We start from the raw sequence: 10,696 nt of genomic DNA on the forward strand, positions 1-10,696 counted from the left end.
AGACTTTAAGGCTATGAACTCACTTCAGCTAACAAATTACTGTTCATAGAACCCTGATTTGAATAGCACAGACAACAGTAACTCTGTGTTCCCACTGCCCCTCAGCTGTGGCCCCCTTCAGGCCATTCACTTTTGTATCTTTCTGGTCAACATAGAGAACTAAGAAAAGGTTGGTCTAAAACTCTGCTCTTGAGGGATAATCCTGTAGCACTGGGCAGGTCATCTGACCCCCCTTAGCCTGGGTTTCTTCACCTGTAAAATGGGGATAATAACACCTCTCTAACTGGCACAGGGTGGTGCTGGGAGTCAGAAGATAAAGAAAACACCTAGTGCACTGAGCTGGTGCCCAGTGAGGGCTCAGTAAGTGGCAACTATGGTAAATATGAATCAGGAATCTCTTCTTTTCTTGAATCTAAGCCCCTCCTACTGCCTTTTTGAGACCGCACTATTGTTCAATTTACCATTTTACACCAGGGACTCTTGTCAGTGTCAACCTAGTGCTTTTTTTTTTTTTCCAATAGGCATACCACTTCAAATTCTTCAACCTTCACGGCTCTGTTCTTTGTTCTCCTATAAATTGCAAAGTGGCTTTGTCCCAGGAAACATCCCAAGGGAATAAATAGGAAGAAGGTTAGAGAAAACTTGCAAGTTATCTGTGAGTCAAGCATTTCCCAGTGAACACAGTGAATTAAGGTACGTAACTACCTGAATTGCTCACTTTCAGCAGAACACTCTGAGACTGAGTCCTCCCCACAAACATCCTCCTTAAAAGGTCTAATTACTTCCAGACATGTACACCATGTGCCTCTCCCCAAGTCCCACAGCTTCTGTTTTAGAAAAGGTCTGTCTCTAGTCTATCTTCTAATTCCTACCACCAGTGCTCTAGTTCTAGGTCCTCCTTTAACACCTTTTTCAAAGGCTATTAATTCAATGTTTGGGCAAAGAATTGAGGCTATTGCTAGGATTACAGTGGTGAACAAAATAGATATTACCCCTGCCCTGATGGAGTTTACCATTTAGCAGAGGAAAGAGACAATCACACACATAAAAATATAATTACAAAGTCTAATAAATGCCATGAAAGAAAGTATAGGGTGTTAAGAGGACCTAATTAAGACTGATTAAGGACTTATAAAATGATGGTTAAGTTGAGCCTTGAAAGGTGAGTTGAAAGGAAGTTAAACAGGAGAAGAGTGGGGAACAACAGTCTAGGCCAGTGGTTGGCAAACTGCGGCTCTCGAGCCACATGCGGCTCTTTGGCCCCTTGAGTGTGGCTCTTCCACAAAATACCAACTTCTGCGCATGAGCCACGAAGTTTCAATCGCACTGTACATGCACGCCCGCACGTGGTATTTTGTGGAAGAGCCACACTCAAGGGACCAAAGAGCCGCATGTGGCTCGCGAACCGCAGTTTGCCGACCACTGGCTAGGCAGAGGGAATGACATACCAGTATTTGAAAGCCCTGAGGCAGGAAAGTGATTGGTATCTTAGAAAAACTGAAAGAAAGCCAGTGTGGCTAAAAGTGACCATCATATTTGACAACTGAGAGTTCATTGGTGATCTTGACATAAACAATTTCAGGGGAGTGGTAAAAATGAAGTTAGAACGGAGAGTGTACAAAAGAGAATATAGCCCTACCCGGTTTGGCTTGGTGGATGGAGCGTCAGCCTGCAGACTGAGGGGTCCCGGGTTCGATTCCAGTTGGGGGCATGTGCCTTGGTTGTGGGCATGTCCCCAGTGGGAGGTGTGCAGGAGGCGGCTGATCGATGTTTCTCTCTTATCGATGTTTCTGACTCTCTATCTCTCTCCCTTCCTCTCTGTAGAAAATCAATAAAATATATTTAAAAATAGTGAATATAGCCTGGCCCGTGTGGCTCAGTGGTTGAGTATCAACCCATGAGCCAAGAGGTCATTGGTTCGATTCCTGGTCAGGGCACATGGCCAGGTTGCAGGCTCAATCCCCAGTAGGATGCAGCTGATCAATGTTTCTCTCTCTTCGGTGTTTCTATCTTTCTATCCCTCTCCCTTTCTCTCTCTCAAATCAATTTAAAAAAATAAAAAAATAAATTGAAAAAAAGTGAATGTAGACTAGAACAGACAGCTGGTGGCCAATGAAGATTGGCTGTTAGAATAGAGAAATGTGACAGTACTTAGAGGGTAATATGATGTCAGGGGATTTTTAAGTTAATAATTAATATATGCACATGATTGATTACAAAGTTAAATAGTACTCTAAAGTTTATGAAGACAAAAAAATCCCCAGCTCTACTCCTTTCCACCCCTGTCCTGTTCTCCAGAGACCATTACTTTCAAATCTTTTAACTGTCTCATCTAGCATTTATGTCCATGTTTATAAATAATATGCTTATTTCTTGACTTTAAACATTCTTTTGACTTCCTAGTATGAAAGACAAAACATTAGCATTTTTAAAAATATATTTTATTGATTTTTTACAGAGAGGAAGGGAGAGGGATAGAGAGTTAGAATCATCGATGAGAGAGAAACATCGATCAGCTGCCTCCTGCACACTCCCTACTGGGTATGTGCCCGCAACCAAGGTATATGTCCTTGACTGGAATCGAACCTGGGGCCCTTGTGTCCGCAGGACGACACTCTATCCACTGAACCAAACCAGTCAGGGCAACATTAGCATTTTTACACCCACAATTTCTGATAGAATTAATGTTCAATTTTTACTATGACTTGATAATCTGTGGATCCTTATCATTATTATTACTACATAATTTGTAACTTTTTTCTAAAATGTATTTTTATTGATTTCAGAGAGGAAGGCGAGAGGGAGAGAGAGACAGAAACATCAATGATGAGAGAGAATCATTGATTGGCTGCCTCTTGCATGCCCCTACTGGGGATCAAGCTCACAACCCAGGCATATGCCCTTGACTGGAATCGAACCTGGGACCTTTCAGTCCGCAGGCCTATGCTCTATCCACTGAGCCAAGCTGGCTAGAGCTAATTTGTAACTTTGAATATTTGGCTATTTTTTGTTTATTTAATTTTCTATGTATTTGTCCCCAATTCTTCCCAAATTCTCTAGCAGAACTGTAAAAATGCCTCTCATAGCTGTTTTATCCATTCTTTTACTGATGGGCACTTGGGCTGCTTACAAATCTTGACTGTTGTAAGTAATACTGCAATGAACATAGGGGTGCATATATTCTTTCAAATCAGTGGTTCAGGTTTCTTTGGATAAATTCCCAGAAATGAAATTGCTGGGTCATAAGGCAGTTCCGTTTCTACTTTTTTTGAGGAAACACCATACTGTTTTCTGCACTGTCTGCACTAATCTGCATTCCCACCAAAAGTGCATGAGGGTTCTCTTTTCTCCACATCCTCACCAACACTTGTTTGTTGATTTATTGGTGATAGCCATTCTGACAGGGGTGAGGTGATACCGCATTGTGGTTTTAATTTTCATTTCTCTGATGATCAGTGATGTTGAGCATCTTTTCATGTCTATTGGCCATCTGTATATCCTCTTTGGAGAAGTGTCTATTCAGGTCCTTTGCCCATTTTAAAATTGGGTTTATTATATGTGGCCTTTATTATGTTGAGGTATGTTCTCTCTATTCCCACTTTGCTGAGAGTTTTTATCACAAATGGATGCTGAATTTTATCAAATGCTTTTTTCTGCATCTATTGATATGATCATGTGATAGTTATCCTTCATTTTCTTTATGTATTACATTTACTGATTTTCAGATACTGTAACAACCTTGTATCCCCTAAATAAATCCCATCTGATCACGGTGTATGACCTTTTTAATGTATTGCTGGATCCGGTTTGCTAATATTTTGTTAGCAAAATTTTAGCATCTATGTTCATTAAGCATATTGGCCTGTAATTTTCTTTCTTTGTAGTGTCCTTATCTGGTTTTAGAATTAGGATAATGCAGGCCTCATAAAATGACCTTGGGAGTCTTCCTTCCTCTTGAATTTTTTGGGATAGTTTGAAAAGGATAGGTGTTCGGTTTTTTTGTTTGTTTGTTTGTTTTTGTTAGTTCTTGAATGTTTAATAAAATTTACCTTTGAAGCCATTCGGTCCAGGACTTGGTTTGTTGGGAGGTTTTTGATTAGTGGTTCAATTTCATGAGTTGTAGTCTGCTATTCAGATTTTCTGATTCTTCCAAATTCAGTTTTGGAAATTGTAGGTTTCTAGGAATTTATCCATTTCATCCAGATTGTTGAATTTGTTGGCATATAGTTGTTTGTAATATATTGTTACAATCCTTTGGGTTTTATTTTTTTTGGTATCAGTTGTTACTTCACCTCTTTCATTTCTGATTTTATTTATTTGGTTCCTCTCTTTTTTTCTTGATGAGTCTGGTTAAAGGATTGTCAATCTTGTTTATCTTTTCAAAGAACCAGCTTTTGGTTTCATTGGACTTTTGTATTATTGTTTTAGACTCTATTTTGTTTATTTCTGCTTTGATTTTTATTATTTATTATTTTCTTTCTTCTATTCAGTTTTGGCTTAGTTTATTGTTCCTTTTCTAGTTCCTCTAAGTGTAAAGTTAGATTGCTTGTTTCTTGAGGTAGGCCTGTAATACTATGAATTTCCCTCTTAGGACTGCTTTTATGTGTCCCATAGACCTGGGGTTGTTGTGTTCTCATTTTCATTTGTTTCAGGGCATCTTTCAATTTCTTCCTTGATCTCACTGTTCACCCATTCATTGTTTAGTAACATGTTATTTAGCCTCCACATCTTTGTGTGTTTTTCAGGGTTTTTTTTCTTGTGATTGATTTCTAGTTTCATAATCATTATGGTCAGAGAAGATTCTTTTTTTTTTTGTATTCCAATAAAATTTTATTTTTAGATAGTTAAATTTCATTTTCCTCTGTCATAGAACATTATTCTTTTGATTTGTTTCAACTATTAAAAAAAATGTAAAAACCATTCTAGCTCACAGGCTTTACAAAAAAAAAGGTGGTGGCCAGATTTGGCTGCAGGCTGCAGTTTGCAGAGCCCAGTTCTAAAGGGTAAACAGAGAGGTTAGTGACCAGAGCCACTGCCCACACATCAAGATAGACGGGCAGGATCAAAAGTGTGAGTCCCTGATTCTCAGAGAAGATTCTTGATATGATTTAAATCTTCTTAAATTTACTGAGACTTGTTTTGTGTCCTAACATGTGGTCTATCCTAGAAAATGTTCCATGTGCACTTGAAAAGAATGTATATTCTGCCCTGGCCAGTGTTGGCTAAGTGGTTAGAGCATCGGCCTGCTTACCGAAGAGACTTGGGTTTGATTCCAGGTCAAGGGCCTATACCTGGGTTTCAGGTATAATCCCTTGCCCTGGTTGGTCAGGTGCATGCAGGAGACAACCAATCGATGCGTCTCTCTCACGTCAATGTTTCTCTCTCTCTGTCCGCCCCCCCCCCTTCTACTCTCTCTCTAAAAATCTATGGAAAAAATATCCCCAGGTGAGGATTAACAACAACAAAATGTATATTCTGCTGCTTTGAGGGGAAATGCTCTGAGGACATCAATTAAATCCATCTGATCTAGTGTGTCATTTAAGGCCACTGTTTCCTTATTGATTTTCTGTCTGGAAAATCTATCCATTGATGTCAATGGGGTGTTAAATCCCCTATTATGGCCCTTGCCTATTTGGTTCAGTGGATAGAGCCTTGGCCTGCAGAGAGAAGGGTCCCGGGAGGTTAGATTCTGGTCAAGGGCACCTTAGTTGCAGGCTACTCCCCAGCCATGGCCCTGGTTGGGCTCGTACAGGAGGCAACCAATCGATGTGCTTCTCTCACATTAATATTTCTCTCTGTCCTTTCCTCTCTCTCTAAAAATCAATGAAAAATATTCTCAGGTGAGGATTCAAAAAGAAAAAAAGAAAAAAAAAATCCCCTACTATGACTGTATTCCTGTCAACCTCTCCCTTTATGTCCATGAAGATTTACTTTACATATTTATGTGCTCCTATGTTGGGTGCATAAATGTTCACAAGGGTTATATCCTCTTATTGGATTGCTCCATTTACCATTATGTAGTGTCCTTCTTTGTCTCTTACTATAGCCTTTGTTTTAAAGTCTATTTTGTCATTGCCAGGGGCTGGGGGAGACGAAAGTAAGGAGTTGCTGTTCAATGGGTATAAAGTTTCAGCCAAGCAAGATGAATAAACTCTAGAGATCTGCAGCAAAACAATATACTAATAGTCAACAATATATTGTACACTTAAAAATTTATTAAGAGGGTAGATCTTATTATGCGTTCTTTCCACAATAATAATTTTAAAAAGATGTCAATACTACCCAAAGCAATCTATGGATTTTATGCAACCCCTTTCAAAATCCTAATGATTTTTTTTTTTGCAAAAATAGAAAAATCCAACCCTAAAATTCATATGGAATCTCAAGGGATGCTGAATAGCTAAAACAATCTTGAAAAAGAAAAACAAAGTTGGAGGATTCATTTTCCTTATTTCTAATCTTACTACAAAGTTACAGTAATCAAAAGAGTGTGGTACTGGCATAAAGACAGACATATAGGCCAACGGAATACAACAGAGAGCCCAGAAATAAACCCCGGCATAAATGGTCAAATGATTTTCAACAAGAATGCCAAGTTTATGAAATGGGAAAGGACAGTCTTTTCAACAAATGGTGTTGGGAAAACTGGATCCATATGCAAAAGAGTGAAATTTGGCCTTTATTTTATACTACATATACAAATTAACTCATGGATCAAAGACCATAAGAGATAAAAGTATAAAAACACCTAGAAGAAAACATAGGAGGAAAGCTTCATGACACTGAATTTGGCAATGATTTCTTGGATATAACACCAGAGCACAGGTAACAAAAAAAAAATAAATAAATAAAAAATAGGTAAATTTGACTTCATTAAAATTTAAAACTTGTCAGTGGGGTGTTTTGTGCATCAAAGGACTATACAAGGAGTGAAAAGGCAATCCACAGAACATATCTGCAAATCACACGTCTGAAAAGAGATTTCTATCCAGAAACTCCTATAACTCAACAATAGATAGACATATGAACCAATTTAAAAATGGCCAAAGGATTTCAATAGACTTTTCTCCAAAGAAGATATAAAAATGGCTAATAACACATGTAAAGATGTTAAAAATCACTAGTTGTAAGAGAAATGCAAGTCAAAATCATAATGAGATACCACTTCATAGCCATTAGGATGACTATTATTAAAAAAAAGAAAATGAGTGTTGGCAAGGAGGCAGACAAATTGGAAACCTCTACATTGCTGTGGGAATGTAAAATGGTACAGCCACTATAAAAAATGGTATACAGTTTCTCAAAAAAGTAAATATAGAATTACCATACAATCCAGCAATTCTATTTCTAGGTATATACCCCAAAGAAAACAGAGACTCAGAAGATATTTGCACACCCATGTTCATAGCAGCATTATTCACAATAGTTAAAAGGTAGAAGCAACACAAGTGTCATGGACAGATGAATGGATAAACAGAATCTAGCATATACATACAATGAATATTATTCAGCCTTAAAAGGGAAGGAAATTTGGATATAAGCAACAACATGGATGAACCTTGAAGATATTATGTTAAGTGAAATGAGCCAGTCACAAAAAGATAAATATATGATTTGACTTATATGAAGTACTTAGAGTAGTCATATTCATAGAGAAAGAAAGTAGAACTGTGGTTGCCAGAGGTTTGGGGGAAGAGGGAGTGAGGAGTTATTGTTTATTGAGTATGGAGTTTCAGTTTGAGAAGATGAAAAAGTTCTGGATATGGATAGTGGTGATGGTTGGACAACAATGTGAATGTACTTAATGCCACTGAACTGCACCCTTGAGAATGGCTTAAATGGTAAAATTTTATGTTATGTATATCGGTGTCCCAAAAATGTATACACACACTTTGAATAAATAAATGTAAAGGCAGTGTTTATTAAAATACATTTCATTTTCAAAGCTGAGCTCTCAGCTATTAAAGTGTATATACATTTTTGGGGGGACACTCTGTATTTTACCACACACACAAAATAAATGTGGCAAACGAGAGGTTCTGCTGTAAGTTATACCTTTTCTTTAGAATCCACCTCTCGCCCCACTCTCACCTATGGCTGTCTCTCTCTCACAGCAATGTTAATATCTGGCCACTCAAAATAATATGCTCATTTTGAATGATGAACTAATTTGACAGGCACTACAACGTCATATGCCAATGTTTGTGTGGGTGTTTTCTGGGTAACCTCAACACAGACCAATGACTCTATGTCTACAGAGCCTGCCCTTACCCTAACATGAAATGAGCCGTCTCAGTCAAGTGACTTTTGACCGAGTGCTCAGTCATTGTGTATGAGCAACAGGAGAAAAGGGTGAGTTATTGTCCTGGAGAAAATTAGAATGCTTAAGGCTCCTCATGAACTAGGGTTGCCAGACTTAGCAAATAAAAATACAGGACACCCTGTTTATCTGAAATTTAAATTTAACTTGGCATCCTGTATTGTATCTGCCAATGCTCTGAAGTACTGGAAGTTGAAGAGAAAATAAGTCACACAGTCCAGAGTATTCTGGGGATACTGAGATCTTAACAGGGAACCTACACGGGAAAATAGAAAAGCTCATTAAAAATGTATTCATTACCCCCCTGGCTCATTAGATGCACCAAAAGGTTGCCAGTTTGATTCCCTCCCTCCATGGGCTTGATCCCTGGTAGGGGGAGTTCGGGGAGCAGCTGATGTCTTGCTCTCACATCGATGTTTCTCTCTCCCTTCCTCTCTTTCTAAAAATAAATTAAAAGCCTTTTAAAAATGTATTGATTACAAAAAAAATGTATTGATTTCCAGATTCCATGCCCATTAATCCAGCTTAGGAGCCCCTCCCTGCTTTAGGTTTTTATGATCCAAGATTTACTTATAAAGGTGGGTCAGAGGGTGAGAGAAAGGGAAAGTGAAGAGGGATAAATCAAAGCTACAAATGGGTGGGAACATACCCAGACTCCTGTTTGGCAGGCCTGGCCTCAAAGAGGGACCTTAAACAACCTAAAAATCAGAGGAAATCAGCTTTTGACTTTGGCTCAAAGCAGAAGAGAAACAATGGTGGTAAGGGCCCTGTGGCCATCCAGCAGAAGGGGCACAGTTAACAGAATCGCAGGGATAGGTGGTGGGATCTCTCTTTTTCCCCATAATCCATATCACTGCGGCCTAAGAACTCCAATCACTATTTTTACCTACTAATACTCTGAGACCTAATTACAATAATGCCACTACTAGTCAGGCAACTACTTCTAAGCTTATAAACTCCTACAACTTTCTAGCTATTGTTTCATCACTCAGCAATGTTATCTACTTCCCTCACGGAACCTGGGCCGAAACGGAGGTCTGAACCCTGTCTTACCTTCAGGAAACCGAATCTGTTTAGGTCATCCTCCCAGGAATCAATAAAAACAGGTCCCAGGCTCTTGTTCTTTGAGAATTCCATCTTTAAATGGCCCGTGTTCTTGTTTATCACGGACACTGCTCATTTAGTGGTAATCCCTGTCTGACTCTGGTCTACTGAGATATAAATGGCCCATATGGGCTGATGACACTACAGCAGTATTTAGGAATCTTCCATATCTGTCACACTAGGCCTGCCTGCGATGTTTATCCCTCCAGTCGGAGATGGGGGGTGGGGTGGTGGCGCGGGTGGGGTATCCAGGAGCTAAAGGGTAAAATAAAGAAGGTTCTTCATGCCTCCAACCTGTCCTGAAGCACCCGCTGACCAGCTACACTGAGTCAGCTCTAAAGGCTGTGGCTAAGCCTCCAGAATTCTTCTCCAGAGGGAGCAGTTATCTCTTGGGCAAGAGGAGTGGTTCACCTGGGCAAAGCTCTTTCAAGAGTATCTGGGCAGCCTCTAGGCCAGTGGTTCTCAACCTTGGCTGCACATTAGAATCACCTGGGAATCTTTTTAAAATCCTGATTTCTGGGCCTCATCCTCTGGAAATTCTGTTTCTTTGTTACTAATGTTGTGGCCCCACCCCATAACAAAGAAACAGAATTTCCGGAGGATGAGGCCCAGAAATCAGGATTTTAAAGATTCCCAGGTGATTCTAATGTGCAGCCAAGGTTGAGAACCACTGCTCTAGACACTGACCAATACAAATGTCTGCAGCCCCAGCCTGACTTTTTTTTTGTAAGTAGAACATAAGTGGAAACAGCTGATACATGGAAGCTAGTATGTAAATGAAATTAGATGCAAGAATTGAAAGACTGAACATATCCCGTTTTATGCTCCCAATATGAGCACTGCAAGTACACCCCTCCTCCCCCAATGCTCTTCCTTGTTCACCCTTTCGTGTGCCTCGTGACACCTTTCCCACTCAAGCACTCTGCTCCCAGCCTCTGCACTGGGCTCATTCATTTATTCATCCACCATCAAATATTTACCGAGTGCTACCACGTGTCGCACCCCGTCCTGGGCACTGGGGATACAAATGAGCAGTGCGCGGTCCTGGCCTCCGGGCAGTCCCCCGGGGTCCGCAGGGGCTGCCTGGCCGCCCCAAGCCAGTGCCCAGTCCGGGGCAGCAGAACCCCGGCGCCCTTCGCAGCAGGTAAGCGCAGCGGCAGGGGGCTGGCAAACGGCCAGGCCAGAGGTTTTCGCGAGGTAAAACGGGATGCACCCGAGTTCCCATCCCGGCAGATGCCAACTTGGGAACCCGGTACCGAGGGGCGGGGAGCG

This window comes from Myotis brandtii, unplaced genomic scaffold (genome assembly GCF_000412655.1).
Source record: "Myotis brandtii unplaced genomic scaffold, ASM41265v1 scaffold806, whole genome shotgun sequence".
In the NCBI taxonomy this organism is placed as follows: domain Eukaryota; kingdom Metazoa; phylum Chordata; class Mammalia; order Chiroptera; family Vespertilionidae; genus Myotis; species Myotis brandtii.